The 21,501-nt window shown below is 42.1% G+C and overlaps 1 protein-coding gene across 9 annotated transcripts in view; it reads right to left on the bottom strand.

Annotated features, from left to right (window-relative positions):
- The window catches only part of LOC149244742 (Calcium-dependent lipid-binding (CaLB domain) family protein), a 100,183-nt gene that overhangs the window by 60,597 nt on the left and 18,085 nt on the right, over positions 1 to 21,501 (bottom strand). The gene's annotated exons all lie outside the window — the stretch shown is intronic.

Raw genomic sequence — 21,501 nt, 5'->3', positions numbered from 1 at the left:
TCAGTTTTGATCAAACTTGGGGCATTTGAGAAGAATCAGCAAGTTTGACAGAAATTCACCAAGTTTCTCTAAACGCTACTATGTCCACTCAGTTGCTCTGATAAGGCAAAATTCATGATTTCTCATCATACTATCTTGTTTAGTTTTCTGTTTGGGACCATGAGTGGGTTTTCAGCTGAGCTTATGAGTGCCGAAGAAACTGAAAATGTGCATCTATTCCCAGATTATTCCAGCAATTTGGAAACTAGAGATATGTTGTGGAGTACAGAGGCTGAATTTCCAGAAGAACTTTGTTTGGAGAGCATTTTTTGCAAGGGAGGCTGATTAAAAAATAGATTCTGTATTAATGGATCTACACAACAACATATTTAAGGTACTTTGAAAAGATCTTCATAGCCCAAAAGCACTTCATAATGGTGGAAGGAGAGGGACTTCTATTGGCCATAATGCAAGGGCCTTGCTGGGGGCAGATCCAATGCAGTTTTTAAAACAGACCAATAAGTGGGGAAGTGAACCATTGGAAATAGCACTTGGTTGAAATTAGTGGCCACAATGTAACCTCCTGTTTAAAAGTACCTATGTATGTAACATAGCAATGTCATGTCAAGGTCGATGCCACAGCTGAGAATAAGGCTCTAGAAGATAAATGAAATGCTCAAGCTCCTACTGTTAATTTTCCTAAATATTCTGAGCAAACTAGACTGGTTGCTCCTGAAGGACAATATTAAGAAAATACATTTCCTTCTGGAAATGAGAGTAACTGATGTTCCAATAAATTGAAGCTTCAGTGTCTCATCTAGATCATGCTCCTCCAATTTAATGTAAGGTTTATTGAACTCAACAATGTAATAGTAAGTTGTTTGTTCCATTGTTTACCTAAAGTAGGGGGGATGGACACTTGTTAAAGTTGGCAACTAGGGCCAAATTCCACTTTGGACAGCTCATTTGATGAAGATAATTATTGCATTGAATTATTTTCGAGAGGACCAAAATCGACCTAAAGATCACTAAATTTGGACAAGGAGAAATATGTTTTTAAAGTCAAGCCCACACGTGCAGTTTGTCAAGGTCAGCTTGGGGTCAAGTTCGATAAGTTGACCCTCCTCCATCACATATAAACAGAAGAGACCACCCTCATTTGGCACATTCATCACACAACATATTCTTCTCTCTCCTTCATTGATTGGGTCGTACAGATTGCAGGGCAGCCTTTCTTCTTCACTTGTGCGAGATTTTTGGAGGCATCTTTGACTGTTTGGGTTGACTTTCTGCAACAGAACAGTTTGACTTTGTATGACCAAGTTTCCCTCTTCGGTTTGACTTTATTTGACCATCAAAAGTTTGATCTTGGAAGGCCAAACTGTTGGGCACAGAAATCAAGGAAACCAGTGTTGACTTCAGGGTTGACTGCTGTTTTGACCACAAAATTACAGCAGACTTTCTCTCTCTTTTGACCGAATTTGATTGGACTTTGAAAGACTGTTTTGGGCTGACTTTGACCAGCAAGGAAGACCAAGTTTGACTGGTTTTAACCGAGCTCAAGAAAAGGTGCTTTGATCATTGACTTTCTGTTTAGGGCAGATTTTGACTGCTGTTGACTGAAAGGAATAATTGCAGATTGTGAAAACTCGAGAATCCCACCTGAATCCACTACTACAGCAACTGATTAAACTTCTCCTATTTGTTAATTACTGAAACAAATTATCTACTGCTTCCTACAGCAAATATTGAAGCTAATACAACTGCAGCCTTCACTTAATTAATTAATTTGCCCAAAACAAGAACAGAACAATAGAGAAAGATACACAAGTGACACAGTGTTTTTTGGACAAATGTCCCTAGAAAAACCCAATGCGGGAAAACTGGTGCAGCAGATCTAAGGGTTTTTATTATTATGCAGAAGTATTCTAAATACAACTTTGGATGCCCTCCCGACAATCCAGTTACAAAGAAAATCACTTGGCAAGAAAGACTAGTGAGATTACCTCACTCAACACTATTGATCCCAGCTGATCTAGCAGCTGAACTACGAGTTCCCCGACTACTTCTGCATTACCCTTACGTGGGCCCTGGGTCAGCCTTTGAGTCACTGCGTCAGCCCAATTGAGAATCGATTTACCTTCTGGAGCCTTTTCTAGCCCTCCCAGCTCAGAAATGTCAGCTCCTTCAACAAAATTCGGACCTTTGCGCTAAGAGTTGTTGCTCTGCTCTGGGTGGGGCCTGCGTGAGCCTTTCCTAGCTCTACATCACCCTCTCTGTTGTAATTTCTAAGTCTAACTGTTAGAAACCCTTCATGTACTTTCTGATTTATTTCTGCTTACTTGTTCTGATTAACTAACAAGTTATTTACCATGTAAATACTGAAAATAAATACACGTACATGCTCAACACATTACAGATTATCAACTGAAGGAGACAAAACAAGCACACAAGTGACACCATTGTTTTTGGACTAATGTCCCCGAAAAAACCCAATGCGGGAAAACCAATGCAGCTATCTGAGGGTTTTAATTATTAAGCAGTTTCAGCATACAATATGGGAGCCAAAACTGACTCACCCAGCAGAGAAAAATCTCGACAGTAGTACCTCTCCTTCAGAGACAGATGCTCTGGCTAAAACCCCAGATAAACACTCCGATAGCTACTCAACTCCAATCTGCCCCATGAAAACCCCAACATCAGCCTCTAGGGACTGCGCCAGCACTTTCTGGCCCATCGTCTACCTAGCGTCACTCTGGCTTGGCCTGCGTCAACCTCTGAAGGCACTGCATCAGCCCTTAGAGCCTTTGCGTCACCCATGTTGGATCTCTGAGGCACCACGCAGCTCCTCACTGCCTTTGCGTGAACCCTGGCTGGCTTTGCATGAACCTTTGGCTAACTCTGCGTCCCTATCTCCCGGCTATTGCGCTGATCCTCTCGGTACTATCGCTACCTCTTTGCTTTTGTATTCACTGCCCCTCAGCTACAACTTTGATCACTCTCTCAACTTCCTCAACAAACCCTGCCCCAGAAAGTCGAAATCTTGATCAACTTGGTGTGTTCTCCAAGTGACCATCAAGCCTCCTCTTATACTTTTCTCGTTGACAATTCAACAGCCAAAATTAAGTCCCTAATCAACGGCTAAGATTAGATATAGCTTGATCCATGACTTTTGGACTATTCTAACACAGTCTTATATTAATTCACATTAATATTTTATTTTCCCTAAGTTTAGACTTAGGGACTCCATTAAAAATATTAATTATTTTAATATCTCCCAAACTATTTAGAATCTACCCAAACCCTTTTTGAGTATTGGAGATCTCATGTGCCTTAGCCTCTCCACCAATTTTTGTGGCTAGAGCACATCCGATGCTACCCCAAATCAACACTACCTCTTAGAGAGCATTGTGCTCTAGTAATACTCTTCACTGAGCATCACCCTGATCATCCGGCATCAATCCCTATGCTGATGCTAGGCCTGCTGCCCAACATCCTCTGCACTGCGGCATCATGTACTGCTACCTATGGCCTTACCACTGCCACTACTGCATCTGTACAGCAGCCCCTCTCATCATGCTGCATCGTGCTGCCCATAGCACTGCCACTGCTAACTGCTGCACTGCAACTTAGTTACTAAGAAGTAAGTAACTGATCTCCCAAATCTAACATCTCTGTCAGGCTAGAGACACCCTCGATGCTGAAATTCCCTCTGTCGCTAACAAGTGCCCCTTCTCTGACCTCTGCGCTGCTGCAACAACTCCATGCATCCCGCACTGTTGCCTCACGCTTTCCTGCGAATCCTGCACTGTAGCTCCCTTTGTCGCTCCATCCGCATCCGTCTCTACTAACATCCGCCAGTACTGCTACTCTTCTTCGGGGCTCCTGTAGCAAGGTATAATCCAAGAGGTTGGGTACCTCGAGGATCCTGTCCCTCATCGATTGTAGTCCGTTTGACTACAGCTCAATGTCTCCCCACTTCCGCTCAAGTGGCGTGTGAGCACTCATGGCACAGTCATCATCTATCTCCACTTCCTTCTATGCCCTTGCTAGCGCAGCCTTGGTCTCCAAGGCCTCTTCCTTGCTCTTCTTCCTCGGACACTGGGTCGCATAATGACCCAACTCCCCACAGTGGGAGAATTTGACCTTGGAGAGGTCCTTCTTCTTCCGCTTTTCCTGCTTTCCCTCAAATGCTAGGGCAGCATCCACCTCCTCCTTTTTTATTCTGATCCCCTTGACGTTGCTTCCCGTCTTGGTCAGCCTCCTGATCTCTTCTTGGTGAAGAGCTGCCCATAGTTCCTCCCAATATGGAAGAGTCGCCCTACCCAGTATGCTCTGGACAAACACCTCCCAGTCTTCTGAGACTGCGTTCAGGGCTGTTCTCACCATCAATTCTAGATCCGGCATGGCCCTATGGAAGTTAGCTGATCCCGAATCTCCTCCAATCAACCGAGGAAGGTGTCAATCTATTCTCCCTTCTGTATCCGATATGACCGCAGCTGATTTTCTAAGAGCATCTTCCTCTACATGGAGGTATGTTAATACAACTTTGTTAGGGCCTCCCACATCTCCTGTGCCGTGTTCTTCTCGGCAATATGTGGTATTATATGGTCCTTGACCCCATCAAGGATGATACTCTTAGCCCTCACCATTGCATCCTCGTACCTATCATTCTCAGCCGAGTCAACTGGGACCGCTATCGTCTTCAAGGCGAAGTGCTTGACATGATTTTTGTCAAGCACAGATAAGATTCTTACCTTCCAGACTATGAAGTTTGAGGCTCTGTCCAGTCTGTCCTAGTCTCTTACTTCGTGCACTGCCATTTCGTTGCTCCTCTACTTCCCTCCTAGAAGTTCTCGATGTGACTCCCTCTGAGCCTTGATTTCCCTCCTGGAAACCCTTCTACCAATGTCGAGGTGCCCCCACTCCGATTGCCAGTGCAACTGCACCACTGTTCCGGATTTCTTGGCTAGAAATCCTCGGTAACAACTCCCTCCTCCTTGGTCTTGCCCTGTTAGGCACTGTTCTGACTACAATACCCCACCAGCTCCACTCTGCAACTTACCCACAGCCTCCTAAACCTTAGCAAACTGAAGGTTAGAGCTCCTAGGGTCTGCGCAATCCCGCCACTAGCAAATCAACTTCCTCAGCCAACTACATCAACCCTCTTGGCCTTTGTGTGGCTCTGTGTGAGCCTGTCTTTGCCTGTCTCATCCTCCACACTGCCTCTTCTTGGCTTGAACTTGATGATGCAAGCACTGTGTCACCCTTTCCTTGCTGCTACTCTGCTAGGAACAGCTTCTATCACTCGGGACCACTGTTTTCTGTTGTTGCTGCTCTGCTCGGCTGATGTCCTCAGTTCTCCTGTGATCTACAACCACACTCTGATACCATGTCGTAATTTCTGAGTCTAACCGTTAGAAACCCCTCATGTACTTTCTGATTTATTTCTGCCTACTTGTTCTGGTTAATTAACAAGTTATTTACCATGTAAATATTGAAAATAAACACAAGTACATGCTCAACACATTACAAATCATCAACTGAAGGAAACAAAACAAGCACACAAGTGACACCGTGTTTTTGGACTAATGTCCCCGGAAAAACCCAATGCAGGAAAATCGGTGCAGCTATCTGAGGGTTTTAATACAATCTGGGTGCCAAAACTGGCTCACCCAACAGAGAAAAATCTCGACAGTAGTACCTCTCCTTCAAAGATAGATGCTTTGGCTAAAACCCTAGATAAACACTCCAGTAGCTACTCAGCGCCAATCTGCCCCACGAAAACCCCAGCGTCAACCTCTAGGGACTGCGCCAACCTTTCTGGCCCAACATTTGCCTAGCGTCACTCTGGCTTGGCCTGCATCAGCTCTTAGAGCCTCTGCGTCACCCACGCAAGCTCTCTGAGGCACTGCGCAACTCCTCGCTGCCTCTGCGTGAACCCTGGCGGCTCTGTGTGAACCTCTGGCTAACTCTGCGTCCCTATCTCCCGGCTACTGCGCTGATCCTCCTGGTACTATCTCTGCCTCTCTACTTCTATATTCACTGCCCCTCAGCGACAACTCTGATCACTCTCCCAACTTCCTCAGCAAACTCTGCCCCAGAAAGTCAAAATCTTGATCAACTCAGTGTGTTCTCCAAGTGACCCTCAAGCCTCCTCTTATACTTTTCTCGTTGACAATTCAACGACCGAGATTAAGTCTGTAATCAACGGCTAAGATTAGATCTGGCTTGATCCATGACTTTTGGACTATTCTAACACAGTTTTATATTAATTCACATTAATATTTTATTTTCCTTAAGTTTAGACTTAGGGACTCCATTAAAATATTAATTATTTTAATATCTCCCAAACTGTTTAGAATCTGCCCAAACCCTTTCTGGGTATTGGAGATCTCATGTGCCTTAGCCTCTCCACCAATTTTCGTGGCTAAAGCACATCCGATGCTACCCCAAATTAACACTCTCTGCCCCCTGCGCTGCGTGTTATGTGTGTCTTCCTGCCTCTCTATTGAGGATTCTTGACTCCAAAGAAGATCCTCCAGCCAAAACCCTCTCTGCCCCTCTCTGCAACAGCTTACTATCGAAATTCACTCGGCAATTGCTCTGCGTCAAAAAATCAAACTTTTGAATTCTCTGTGTTTTTCCAAGTGACCCTCAAGCCACCTTAAATAATCTCCTCGTTGACATTCAACAGCCCAGATTAGAAGCTAATCAATGGCTAAGATCATTTATGCTTGATCCTCGTCTTCTTCTAGAAGTTACACCCACAGTTTATATTAATATCCTTTAATTATTTTATTTTCCTAAGTTTAGACTTAGGGTCCCATTAAAAATAATTAATTATTTTAATAAAACTGTTTTTGGATAGAATTTCCCAAAACGCTTTTTAGGTTCTTTGGAATACATGTGCCCAAGCCTCCTCGCAACATTTGAGACTTAGAGCACATTCGATGCTACCAGAAATCAACACTCCCTCTTAGCGAAGAATGTGCTCTAGCAATGCCTTCAATCTGAAGCATCACATTGACTTCATAACATCATCCTTTTCGCTGTTGATGTCTGACATGTTGTCCATCATCTACTGGGCAAATGTTGCATTTGTATTGTTACTGATTTCTGACATGTTGCCCATCATCTACTGCGCAAACATTGAATCTGTATTGTTGCTGACCCTGCCACTGTCAACACTGCATCTGTACTGCAACTCCCTCTAAAATTATGCATCCATGCTACTACTGGCACTGCCACTACACTACAAACTATTGTTGCTACTCCATCAACAACGGAAAAGCATCCCAAATTATTGAACTAACTTTGTTTAGTATGATACCATGTGAATGTTGGAGCCTCACTGCTGCTAGTCTCTACGCTGACCCTCTGAACCTACTACGTTGTTGCTAACCTCTGCTCTGTGCCATTTGCACTGTTGCCAACTCTGCTCTGCCTTGTTCAATCCCTGGCGCTCCTAGCCACTACAACTATCTCTCTTACACTCCTTGGCACCATCTGACACTAGTCCATCCAGCTACCACAAAATTGGGCTCATGAAGCAAGGTATTGATCCAAGAGGAGGGCTCCTCAAGGATCATGCCCATCTATAGCTCTTTCGAACTACAGCTCTAAATCAGCCCACCTCCCTACTGGAGGTATCTCGGCGGTCATGGCGAACTCCTCCTCTTCGATCTCCGTGGGCATAGCCTTAGGATCATGCTTCTCATCTTTGTCCTTCTTCCTGAGAGGACACTGAGTTGCATAGTGACCCATCTCACCACACCTGAAGCACTTTATCTTCGAGACGTCCTTCTTACGTCTCCGCTGCTCCTGCTGCCCCTTAGATACAAGGGCTGCATTATCCTCCTCCTCCTCCTTGGGCTTTGACCCACTGTTGTTGCTTTTGTCAAGTTTACACTTGACCAAGTCTCTCCTCAGCACCTCTTGCTTGAGAGTTGCCCACATCTCATCACAATTCGGCAAAGTTGCCCTGCCTAGGATAGTCTAGACAAATACTTGCCACTTATTTGAGACAGAATTTAGGGCCAATCTAACCAACTCGAAATCTTGAGGTGTAGACACCCCAGCAGATAACTCATCTCGGGTCTCCTAAAGCTTCATGAGGAATGGATCCACACGCTCCCCCTTCTACATCTGAGCAAATCTCAGCTTCTGCTCCAAGTACATCTTCCACTGCTCGGAAGATCCCTGATATAGCATAGACAATGCATCCCACATCTCCTTAGAAGTCCCTCTGCAAGCGATATGACAGACAACATGATCCTTCACTCCGTTGATGATCATTCTTCTTTGCCTTCGCCATTTCAACTCGGTACTTCTTCAATGGATCTGCTTTTGCAGGCACAGCCACCACGTTGTCGACATATGTCTTGAGGGCATGCTCATCTAGAAGGAATGACATCCTTGCCTTCCAGATGACATAGCTAGATGCTCCGTCCAACCTTTCCTGATCCCTCAATCCACTAGTTACCATCTCTGCCACAAATGTCGAAAATCTCCTCTCTAGTTCTTATTGTCGCTGCTCAATCAATAAGAAAATGCACTTCTTGGCAGGAAGTCTTACTAAGGAAAAATTCCCTCACTGTGCTTCTTCCTTCTCTTTTGATGTCTTTCTGCCCAACAAAACGGCCTGCAGAAAAAATGCGTCCCACTAGCTCCTCCTCACGCTGAGGCTTCAGCGCTGCTCCCTTTGCTCCTTCCTCTCTGTCGACTCACTCAAAGAGAGACTACCTCGAAAATCAACCCTCCGACTAGGACTACGCAAACCCTGTGGGGTTTCAAACTACTGCCTCCTGCAGCTTTTTCGATCTCACTCTTCTGCTCTGCGTTGGGTTCTCTGGCAATGTTCTTCTTGCTTCACCTACACTAGCTCTGATACCATGTGAAAATTCGAGAATCCCACCCAGGTCTACTACTGCAACAACTGATTAAACTTCTCCTATTTGTTAATTACTGAAACAAATTATCCACTGCTTCCTACAGCAAATATCGAAGCTAATACAACTGCAACCTTCACTTAATTAATTAATTTGCCCAAAACAAGAACAGAACAATAGAAAAAGATACATGAGTGACAGTGTTTTTTTGGACAAATGTTCCAGGAAAAACCCAATGCGAGAAAACCAGTGCAGTAGATCTGAAGGTTTTTATTATTATGCAGAAGCATTTTGAATACAACTTTGGATGCCCTCCCGGCAATCCAGTTACAAAGAAAATCACTTGGCAAAAAAGACTGGTGGGATTACCTCACTCAACAGTGTTGATCTCGGCTAATCCGACAGCGGAACTGCGAGTTCCCTAACTACTTCTGTGTTGCCCCTGCGTGGGCTGTGGGTCAGCCTCTAAGTCATTGCGTCAACTCACCTGAAAATCGATTTGCCTTCAGGAGCCTTTTCCAACCCTCCTAGCTCAGACGTCAGCTCCTTCAGCAAATTCGAACCTCTGCGCTGGAAGTTGTTGCACTGCTCTGTGTGAGCCCTTCCTGGCTTTGCATCACTATCTCTGCCCTCTGTGTTGCCTCCTATGTGTGTCTTTCTGCCTCTCTGCTAAGTATTCCTGGCTTCGGAGAAGATCCTCCAGCCAAAACTCTCTTTGCCCCTCTCTGCAACAGCTCACTATCGAAATTCACCCGGCAGTTATTCTGCGTCAGACAATCAAACTTCTAAACTCTTTGTGTGTTTTTCCAAGTGACCCTCAAGCCTCCTTAAATAATCTCCTCTTTGATATTCAACGGCCCTGATTAGAAGCTAATCAATGGCCAAGATCATTTATGCTTGATCCTCGTCTTCTTCTAGAAGTTACACCCACAGTTTATATTAATACCCTTTAATTATTTTATTTTCCTAAGTGTTAAATAATCTCCTCGTTCACATTCAACGGCCCAGATTAGAAGCTAATCAATGGCTAAGATCATTTCTGCTTGATCCTCGTCTTCTTCTAGAAGTTACACCCACAGTTTATATAATACCCTTTAATTATTTTATTTTCCTAAGTTTAGACTTGAGGTCCCATTAAAAAAAAAAAAATTATTTTAATAAAATTGTTTCTGGGTGGAATTTCCCAGAACGCTTTCTGGGTTCTTTGGCATACATGTGCCCAAGCCTCCCTGCAAAATTTGAGACTTAGAGCACATCCAATGCTACCAGAAATCAACACAAATTTGACTGGGTTGTTTTGGACATTGGTATTGGATCATCAAATCAGCAAGTCAATTTTTTTATTATTGTACTTTCTCTGTTGGAGAATCTAATTCCAACTACCTGCTAGGTGTCAAACCCGTCCATCCAAGTGTCCCAATCCAGTTTAGTTCAGTCTCACTACAGTCATTATTGTTGAAGTCTCCAATGTAATCTTATTTAACTGATTTGTGATACTGAGAAGAGCAATCCTCTGCTCCATGATTTCTCCTCATTCTTTGTCATGGTATCAGAGCACCAGGTCGCATAAGACTCCCGAGAGAGCAGCGCTTCAATTCTTTTGAGCTTGCAAAGAAGAAACAAGGGTCATGAGAGGCCAAGGAGAAAGTGCGAAAGCAACTTGAATTCCGTACCTGTGGAGCAAAGAAAGTGCAGCAATTGCACAAATGTCAAGATAGCCCAGTTTGTCAATTTCGCACCCCAGCAAAAAGAAAAGTGCGCAAGAGGACAGCCAACTTACGAAATTATAGAAAACTTAAAATCTCTGCACCTCGTGCGCTGAGTGTGCAAATTTGCGCATTCAATCCCATCGGAGCTATGCAAACTAGGATTCGGCATTTTTAAAATAAGGAACGATTTATTTAAAGGTATGAAAGGTCGTTTTGGTACTCCACTAAACGACAAACCTTTCAATTCAAAAATGACAAGTCATACATCAAACTTCATTTTACTTTTCAATTTTTTAAGTGGGCTTATGTCATTCGTTTAAGAGCTCCACTTTTATGAATTCGTTTAACAAGTTTTTTATGAGGGGTTATGTGATTTCAAAAAAGCTTATAGAGCTTATATTCCATTTTTTTAGGGACTTCCCTCATAATATTCATGTATGGGGTATTGTAATATTATTTTTAAGAGTGGTTCTCATTTTTAAATAGAAAAAGTTTCTTATTCAAAGTTTTTTTAAAACAAGAACATGAATTATAAAAAGAAGGGAGCGCTACATTTTTTTTGAAAAAAGGAGATTTATTTTTCAAGTCTTCGAAAAGGAGATTAAAAAAAAGGGCATTGTTCCAATCAACTTTGGCCATTGTGATTTTTTTTTTGTAAAAGCTTTTGTGAAAGCGTTGCCTTTGTGAAAATTTGTAAACCTATTTTTTTCTAAAGTTGAGCTGCAGAGGATTCATCGCAAAGATGATTTTGTTCCAGACAACCGCTATGTCTGCAAGTACATTTGCTTGTTAAGCTGCAGTCAGCCATTGCTCGACAAATGGGAAAATCCAAGAGGCTAAGAAAGTCGAAGCAGCAGCTAGAGATTTATGAAGCTTTTTTGAAAGAATTGGAAGTGAAGAGGCAAAAGAACGCATTTGCATTGAAATGCATAAAAGTATTTGTGGATGACAACATTCTTCCCTTGATTTCAGAAGCCAAGACAGCCAAGGAGGCCTGGGATACCTTTGAGAGGAGTTTTGGTGCAAGGAGCATTGAAGTTGAAGATGAAAATTTTGTTGAATCCCACTATGCTCAGCTGCAAGTGGACAATGATTGCGATAAATTTGCAAAAGAAAAAGAGAAGGAGCACATAGATGCTCGTGAATCCCACTGTGCACAGCCACAAGTGGACGAAAATTTGTGATTCCAGCAACAGAGCTTGTTGATGACAATTTGATGATTCCAACAACAAAACTTGTTGATGACAATTTGGTGAATCCAAAATTAATATTGTTGATGTAAACTTTGATGAAGACACTTATGCATCCTCCCCTTAACAGTCGAGCCCTGCCTTCCTTGATGCTTATTGGGTGGGGGCTTGTTGACTAATGATGAATGGTTGCAGATGATACAACAAAAACATCATATTGACATGATGCTATTTAGTGAGAGAAGCCCACTTGAATATGAAAACCAAGTGGAAGGCTACCTGTTAAAATAGGCAACTAGGGACAAAAATTCCACCTTAGGACAGCTCATATGATGGAGATGATTATTGCATTGGATTCCTCTTTCGAAGAGGTACAATTTTGATATAAAGATCATCTCATTCTGACAAGCAGAAATGAAATTATGATTTTATTTCTCCTATGAACAAATTGTCAAGGTCGGCTCCAGTGAAATGTAGGCTCATGAAGCCCAACATATGTGTCTTTTCATCCTCAATGAAGTGTATAATAGGGAAGACCTTTCCCTCCTTTGGACATCATCTCATCACAACATCTTCTCTCTCTTGATTGGGTCATACAATATTGGAGGCTTCTCTCTTCTTCTTCGCACATGTGGCTGGGCAGCTCTCTCTCTACTTCGCATGTGTGGCAGGAGCCCGAGTTTTTTTGGGCAAATCAAGCCAAAATTTTAGAGAGTTGACCAGCATTGAGTCCCAACTCAACCTCAAAATATCAACAAAAAATATAATAATGTATCTCATATCATGAGTCATAACGTCATATACAATGAAATGAACCAAATAACTAAAGTCTAATACTATTGATTTCCTTTGCCCCTCTAGACGTAGATGTCGATGGAGTTGGCAGTAGACTCTGCTATGCTCTAGAAGCTGAAGAACTAGGAGCTACAGGAGGTAGACCACGTCCTCTACTTGTGACAGGGGTAGCTTAGGTCACCTCCTCCTAAAAAAATAAAAAATAAAAATCCACGAATTTTTCCCAAAAAATCGGTTGAAAAACAAAAAAAACAATAAAAAAAATAATAATAATTCCGATTAAATCGCACGATTTTATCGTTTTTTTGAAAAAATCGCGATTAAACGATTTAATCACGATTTTTTCTCGATTAGTGCAACATTGGTTAAATGGGAAGGAAGAATGGTGGAGCGAAGCACTATCAAGGAAATACCTCAACTGTCATCGGTCAAAGATGCTCACCGAAATAATTCCAGACCGGCCTTGTACTCAAGTTTGGAAACTTATAAAAAAATTATTCCACAAATTAGAGACCAAATTTCCAAAAATCCGGGGAATGGGAAATCTATCTCTATCTGGGATGACAGAATCATGGGAGCAGCCCCTCTGAACCATCAGCAAAATTTAAGAGGATTGAAAGAATGGATGGAGGAGAAAGGTATAACTTCTTTATATTCCATATCTGAATGGGAACAAAATAGTTGGATAGCTTGGAGAGTGCAGTCACTCCCAGATAGGCTGAAAAATCAGTGGGAAGAATTGAAGCTCCTATTAGTAGGAGCAGCCCCCATAAATAAAGAGAGCCAAGATAATTATATATGGGATCCAAATGGAGGAAAATTTACAGTAAAATCAGGCTACAACTTCCTACAAAAATACAACAATTATGACAATTGGAACCTATGGACAACTGTATGGAAGAATGAATGCCTACCCAAAATAAAAAAATTGCATGGACTTTACTAAAAGGAAAGATTCTTACGGCGGAAAATTTAAGGAAAAAAGGCTTCCAAGGCCCCTCCATATGCGTCATGTGTCAAAGAGAAGAAGAAAGTATTCAGCATTTATTCTTGAATTGCATTATTGCAAGACAATGCTGGAAGCAAATTATCAGTCCATTAGAATTGAACATTGACACAATAGAGCAGCTGACAACTCTAAACAAAAATTGGGCTCAAAGCTACCCATATGCAAAGAAAAAAAACAGTCATAAATCGTATTTGGAAGTGTCTTCCCTCTACTCTTTGCTGGCACCTATGGCTAGCCAGGAATAAGTGTATCTTCAAAGACCAAAAGCCAAATATAGGGACCATTTTAACTAAGACATGGGGTCATGTCTCGGAAATGATAACTGCAAATGGAGCTTCAAGCATAGATCAAAACAAAGTGCAGCAAGAAGAAAAGGATTGGTACAACAAAGCCCTCATTGAAGGCTCAGCGAGGAGCCAAAATCTAAATAAGGTAGGAGGAAAAATCAGAGACTGGAAGCTTCATTGGAACGACTTGGAAATGGAGGAATGGATTAAAAATCAAAGAAAACACATTCTTTTCTTCGATGGAGCTTCAAAGAACAATCCAGGAAGAGCAGGGGCAGGCAGATTAATCCTGGATCCGAAAGGCGAAACAAAAGCAACATATGAATGACAAATAATAGGGCAGAGGCTTACAGTTTGTTAATAGGTACCAAGATCCTCAAAAAAATCAGATAAAAGACCCTATAATAATCGGCGACTCGGCGATTATTATAGCAGCAATGGAAGCAGGGAGAGATTTCAAAAATTAAGCCTTAAATAAAATCAGACAACGAATTTTGGGCAACACAAAGAATATGGGGAAAGTTGTTTTTAAACATGTCCTTAGAACTCAAAATAAGGAGGCTAACTCACTGACCAATAAGGCAGTGGACCGGTGAGCTGGAACGGTGAAAGAAAATCAAAGCATCTATGAAGAAGCTATCCCATAATTCGTCCCCTCTGGAGGGCTGGTATGAGGCTCAAAGAAGAGTTTATCACATCAAATCAACACAAGCAAGGAATCAAAATACGATTAACCAGCAGGAGATACACCTGCATACAACAGGCAGCAAAATCACAGTCAATCTTTCTCGTGCAATGAAGAAAATCTATAATTCGTCCTCACAGGAGGACCGGTCTGCAGCTCAAAGAAGAGCAATCCACAACAAATCAATAGGAAAAATGAAGCACGATAGTATCCAGGAGCAGGAGATACCCCTACACAAGACAATCAACAAAATGAAAAACAATCCACTCCGTTCAATGAAGAAAATCCCCATCATGAGAAAAAGGTTGCATCGCGAATGGTCTCAGGCCAGAAATCGTCCTCATGATCAGAACACAGCAGCCAAAGGTCACTTCAGGTGTGCCCAATGCAGGGAAAGCACTGATCCATATCCAAATAAGGGAGCGAGCAAGCAAGGCGGTATGGGGATGAATCTCGTGAAGGCTGATCAGAGTCATGAGTTTAAGAAGAACAGTTTCATCTATAAAAGGAGCCATAAGCAGAGTAGCCTTCATTGTCTGAGAAAGCACTGGGAGGTTTGCGCTAGTGAGCAAAGTTCAGTCAATCATAAAGAGCATTTCGAGCCAAAGCGAGGATATCAGGATCAGGTGGGAGGTGTGTCAAGAGAGGACAGCAAGCTGAGGAATAATTTCACTATTCAGGTTCAAAATAGAGGTAACCGAGCTGTTAATGTTATTAGAGGTTTTAATCATCGAGAAATATGCTTTGTTCTCCACGTTGACACTAACTGCAGGGAAGCTTTGATTTTTTGCAAAAGAATCTACAGGCAACTGCTTTCGGTTGTCCTGTTCCTGTATTCCATTACCAGCAAATTAGAAATCCATATCATCTCGTTTTTCTCCTTCTCCAGACCTCTTTCTGCCAAAATCCTTGACCTCTTCTTACTGAGCAGAATCAGTCCCTTTCGAACAGAGCTCCTGGCCTTTGTACCCACCCTCAGTTTGACCTCTCTAATAGATCTGACTTAATCCCAGCAATCTCCAACTCCCAAATTTGTGCTCTCGGACATTTGCAAAAATCTAGAGAAATCACCTCGCTGCATCTGCTGTTGGCACTTTTGGTTTATGCCAGTCACCTATGCATTACCTCCAACGGTTCAATTCAGCCTATATGCTCTGAGCCCTCAAGCTTTCCTGCTCCCATTACTCAAAGGCAGATCATCAAAGCTTTCTACACCAACAAGAAGAAACAGCAGCACAGGCATCCAAACAGGAATAACAAAGCAGTCAAGAAAATAAATCAAAGAACCAATTCAGGAGGCCATCAAAGCAAAAATCAAAGAAGCTCTCAGCTAAATCACAGATCAACAAAGATGTCTTGTAATCCATTGGAAAAAGTGGAAAAGAATGAGAGTTGTGCTTTGTGCCGAGCAAATAGATTCATGATTGGCCGATTTATTCAAACCCTCAAAGACTTGCGCTTAGAGATGAGGAGTATCAACAATTATAAACAAAATGAAATAGATAAGCAAAGAGAAGAAATAGAAGGACTGAAGGACAAATGCAAGCATTTGGAGGACGCAATGGACTACATCAATTCACTGAATCAAAGCCAGCAAGGAGAAACCTCCTCCAGGTATAGCAAGAAGAAAGGCCAGCAACCTGAAGAATCAGTGAACCAATTTTGGTAAACATCATGTAATCAACAATCAATGCTTTGTAAATATTGTATGTTGCTTGGGCAGTTTGTCAGACAGTATGTTTTCATAAATTTCCAGTACTTTAGAATCAAGGTCTCACAAGATGAAGTAGGGACTACATTCCCATTTTATACCTCTAGCAAAGACCAATTGCTCTCGGAATGCAATAGGACTTAGTCCTTCCTATTTTAGTAATACAAAAGTAACCGACCGTGTTAAAAAAAAATATTAACAATTTAAGTAAAAGGATGAAAATAAAAGATAAAGGAGAATGTCACTTTTACTTTAAGAATTTAACATTACCATGAATTGCATATCAATGCTAGGGGCATAAACTTGAATATTAGGCTTCCCTACTCAAAAACTCTTGTTTCTTTGAAAAAAATTGCGTTTGGAACATCTTTGTGACAAAAATTTTGCGAAAAAACTCAGAAGTGGTTTTTTTTTTAGAACCCACTCCCGCACGGAGCACACTCCAGGAGAAATTCGAGGGGGGGGGGGGGGGAAGTCGCTCCCCCGCAAGTCTGGGATATACAAGGTTCTTACGACCTCCAAGTGCTAAAACACTCTAAGAGGTAAATGTAATCAATCTAACAAGGCAAGGTTTGGAGTAAACATGAAAGATCTATTGTGAGTCATTAGTAATTACCTCACACATGAAGAAAGCCAAACACAATTGATCAAGATGGAAGGCAAAGAGGGACTTCCTAGAGACCTAAATGTTGTTGGATCACATGGTGCTAACCTCGATGTAAAATCAAATTTCATAGAAAATCAAGATAAGAGCCAAAAAAAAGCTTTGATACCAACCCATACAAACATAAAATCGAAATTTACGTATTTGGAGATGTGACACTTGAATTCATCGACTCAATAATACATATTTTATAATACAGTTAATGACAAATTTAAGGTTAAAGATCAAAATTGAACAACAGCGTTTTATAAATCTGGATTAAATAATCTTGAATCCATTGACTCAATAATAAATATTTATAATACAAGTTGAGACAGATTGGGGACCAAGGATCAAAATTGAGCTTCAACATTTTATAAATCTAGATTAGAATAAATTAATTTAACAAAGTTATCGTTTCTCACATAATCAGCGTTAAGAACATCCGAGTGCTAAAAAAAGCTACTTAAAAAGACTGCTTGGGACTGTTAACACCCAAGTTGTTCCCTATGACTCCCAAGGGAATACGGCCGGGGTAACCACTAACCAATCTTTGGATTACAGTGCCTAGCCACACTGTAATCAGAAAGGGCTCTCTCTTTATGATTTATCTTTGTTTGAGATGATTTTAGGCTAGATATAAGTTCAGGTCTGTTTGGAGTTTTTTGCTTGGATGATAATTTCAATCAAGGTGCTTGTGTGTTTTTCAAAGAGTTCTAGTCCATTGGGCTAAGGAGTCAGTGGTCCTTAAGATGCTTAATGTGCTGCTGTGATACCGTAGTGATGCTGCAGAGCCAAATTAGTGTCTGAGAAATAACGTTTGTAATAGTGATGGAATGGAGTGTATCCAGTTAGTGCAAGGCAATTAAGAATCTTACAGTTTAACTGTTTGAGTAAGACAATGAGAATATTGACCTAGGAGCATTTAAGAATTTCTAGGTGATATTCATACATATAGAATTAACAGACACATGAGCAATTAAGAATTCATGTACATATTTAATCCTGAGGACAAACATTTACAGCAGCAAAAATTGAGCACAAGGTGTAATAAAACAAATCTTGTACTATTCTTTCTTTCTTACTGCTAGCTTAGTGTGAGATAAGTATGATTTGATAAACATAAGAAAACAAGAACAGAGTTTTGAAGAAAACTTGTTATCTCGTCAGACAGCATAGGAATTCTGCATCAACACATGGGGCATCCTCCAGACATCAAATAATTTCCGGAAATCACTGAGCTCATCCAGCCCTTTGTATTAGATAATTGAAAGTGTACAATACAAGTGTTCTCATAGAGAAAATTACCAACCCTTTGTGAGTTACTCAGGGGAGTTTATATACAAAAATTTACATCAAAATATCAACGAAATGAGTTATTATCTCATTTATGATATGCTAATCTCCGAAGTGCAGTAGCTGAAGGAGTGAATGCAGCCGAAATTCCTTTATGCTTCAGCTGTCAAAAAGTCAGAAGATATTTGGTCTTTATGGCTGTTAGAGTCGGTTGGAGATGCGCTGTTCAAAATTTGGCTAGCTGTCATATTCTTATGTGATGAGTCATTACTCAGCTGCTTTTAAATGCTAACCTTTTCTGCTGTTTGTCTTCTAGTGACCTGGAGCTGGCAGTGAGTAAACAGCTGGACTTACCGTGGCAAAATCTGAAGCATAAACTGCCACCAATCCTCCTTAGGCATCTGATGCCTGCGTATTTTTATCAATGTTTCCTCTGCCTCTGTATGTTTGTACAGATTGGGAGGAGTCTCGAACAGGTGATTCACCTCATTCTCAATGTAGAACATGCCTTCAAGTTTTTCATATAAACTCTGTCCTGTAGGAGGCCCTGCTGGTTTAGATGTACTGCCAGATGCAATAATCTGATTTTCAATAGTGGTGGCCATTCTATTGGCCATTTGATCTAGGGAGATCAGCTTTCCTGCACTATTTAGCAAGCTGGGCAGGCCTTTTGTTTGTAGCACTCCCATTTTGGCCTTGTATTCCTCCACATCTGCTTGCATTTCAAAAAATTTCCTCTCTACTGTTTGTATGTAGTTTCTTAGAGTTAGCGCCTTTTTGGCAGAGAGGACAGCTTCTGTTCTGTTGGGAATGCCTATGGCTGCTAATTCTTCCCTTTCCTGTCTATTCAGGAAGTCTATCATCCTGTTAGCCTGTTCTGTTTTGTTACCTAGTACTGCTTAGCCTTCTGAATTTCCGCTTGTGCTTGGCCCATCAAATCCATCTGCTCATGTATTATTTTTATTGACCTCCACTGTTGTTTGATGGATTGGCCAATTTTAGCCCATAGGATTCTCTTTATGTCAGTCATAGCTGTGTCTAGATTCAGCTCCTTTTCTAAGGCCTTTATCTTGTCTCTTTGGGCCTTTATTTCTCTGCCCTGCTCTGCTACAGTCATTTTGGAGTTGGTATACTTGGAGTCCAGTTCTGCCAATTTTTCCTTGGCCTTCTTTATTTCGTCTGCTTGGAGCTCCATTGCGTTGACGGCCTTGGTCAGTTCTTCTACACTTGGACTAGCATCTGGGGCTGCTGCTGCTTCTGCTGTAGGGGGCACTGCTGCCCCTGAAGTTGCTGCTGTTGTTGATGTAGTTGGAGGAGCTTGGGAAGTGGAATCTGCTTGTTTTTCCTGTAATGTTCCTTCCAGCTCTTTCTCCAGTTCCCTAATCCTTTGGTCTTGCTGCATTAGGAGGTCTAGCTGGTCCTCAGCCCGTTTTTGCTTTTGGAGTTCTGCTGTTTGAGGGTGCTCTGTGGGCTGCAGCTTCAACCTCTTCTTCATTGCGTTCAAGTCATCATCCTTTTTCTTCAAGAGGGCCTTTACACCCGTTGGATCACTAGGATCATGTCCTAGATCGATGATGATCTCCTCCAGGGACTTTATCCTGTTATCTTTGGCTTGGGATGACAATCTCTCAAAATCCAACTGGGTGTTGGTGTTTTTGAGGGACTCCTTCAGCTCATGGGCCAAGGTGGCCTTCTCTATTAGGGTCGTATAGACCATCTCTCCAGTTTGCCTGTGGAGTTCAATCTGGTCCATGGGATGTATATCCCTGGCTAGGACCTCCACCCTTGTCTTTATGAAATCTGCAGGTGTCTTAGGCTCCGGCCCCATTGGCTTGAAGTGGCTCAGGAGCAATTTCTCCTGCTGAATGTCATATACTGACAATAGTCTCTCTTGCTGGGCTGGTGTTGCATCTACGAACTGTTTGTAGACCTCGGCCCTTAGCAGCTCATTCTGAGCTTTTATCTGTTTGAAAGAAGCCTTGGTGCTTTTGGGCTTCTTGGTCAGCTGGGAAGAGGAGGACACCTCTAAGCCATGTTGTAAAGTTTGCTCCTGCTGAAAGGAGCTTGAACCTGTGTGTTGACTGCCCTCCTTGTCTTTTCTTTCACTCTCCAAGACATCATCAGTAATGTCTTCTACCTCTGGGGAGTCTGCTTTTTGCCTTTTTGCTTCTGGCTGGTGGGAGGATCCACTGAGAGGAGTGGACTCTTCTCTATCTCTTTTAGTTCCCCTGTCCTCATGTGCTGGGGTCTGTAAGATTGGGGCAGTCACTGGCTCCTTTTGTGGGGGTGGAATTTGCCGTGTTGGAGCTGCTGGTAGCTGAGTCTGTGGAGGGACATTTTGCCTTTGCTGTTGTTCTTGTTGCTGCCCTGTTTGCTGCTCTGCTTCAGGGGCAGACTTTTCTTTTGTTACCTCCTCTTCTGTACCCATTATACCCTTGCCTTTATCTAACACTGGTGCTGATGTAGAAGGTGTCTGTGGTGCAGTCTTTGTAGCCGAGGTCCCTTCTCCTATTGAATAAGGCGGTCTGAAAGGTACCTGCTGCACATAGTCTAGGTCAATAGTCTTTTCAAGCTCCCTCCTACTTTTTAGCATTCTCTCTTCCTCAGTTAGATTTTCAACTAGAGTGTCCATCTGCCATTCTTGCAGGTTGGCATATTTTTCAATGTGAGGGTAATGGCAATGTTTAATGCCTATCAGCCTATACTTGTTTCTTCTGGCAGTGATGAAACCTTGAGGGTCATAATGGACCCACCGAAAGCTATAGGATAACTGGTATTTATCCTTGAGGATTAGGTCTGCCTCTTCCCACCCTTCTTTTTTGTTCATGATGAAGGGGCCTAACTCGTGTTTGAACTTGAGGTGGGCCTTCTTTTTGGCGCTGTGGAAATGGGTGAGGTCTGACTGAATCAACTGCCTGTAATATTCTAAGGCAAATAACCTCATTGGTACATATTTTGGGAGCCTGTATGGACAGAGCTCACAGCCATAAATCCTAATGACAGTATGGTTCTCATATAGGTACCAGTCACCTATTTTATATTTTCTAGAAAGCTGCAGAGCTTTCTTTATCTCATTTGATACCCTGGGAGGAGGGGACTTCATTAACAGGCAAGAGACTGGGTATACAAATTGGTCAACAAATTCACAGTAAGTATAGGGTGAGTTTGTGACCTTATGAAAGACAGAGGTCCAGAAGATAACAGATCTTCTTTCCCCTTTCTGATCCAGCCTTCTGATGTAGCATGGGAAGGCTTCAGAATGGTAGTACATGAATAGGTGGTAAATATAGGCTGAGTACCTGAAGA

The sequence above is a fragment of the Pinus tabuliformis genome, chromosome 8 (assembly GCF_031772625.1).
Source record: "Pinus tabuliformis cultivar Carrire ecotype Pingquan chromosome 8, CPIR1, whole genome shotgun sequence".
Taxonomy (NCBI): Eukaryota; Viridiplantae; Streptophyta; class Pinopsida; order Pinales; family Pinaceae; genus Pinus; species Pinus tabuliformis.
This window is presented reverse-complemented; position numbering and strand designations above follow the sequence as displayed.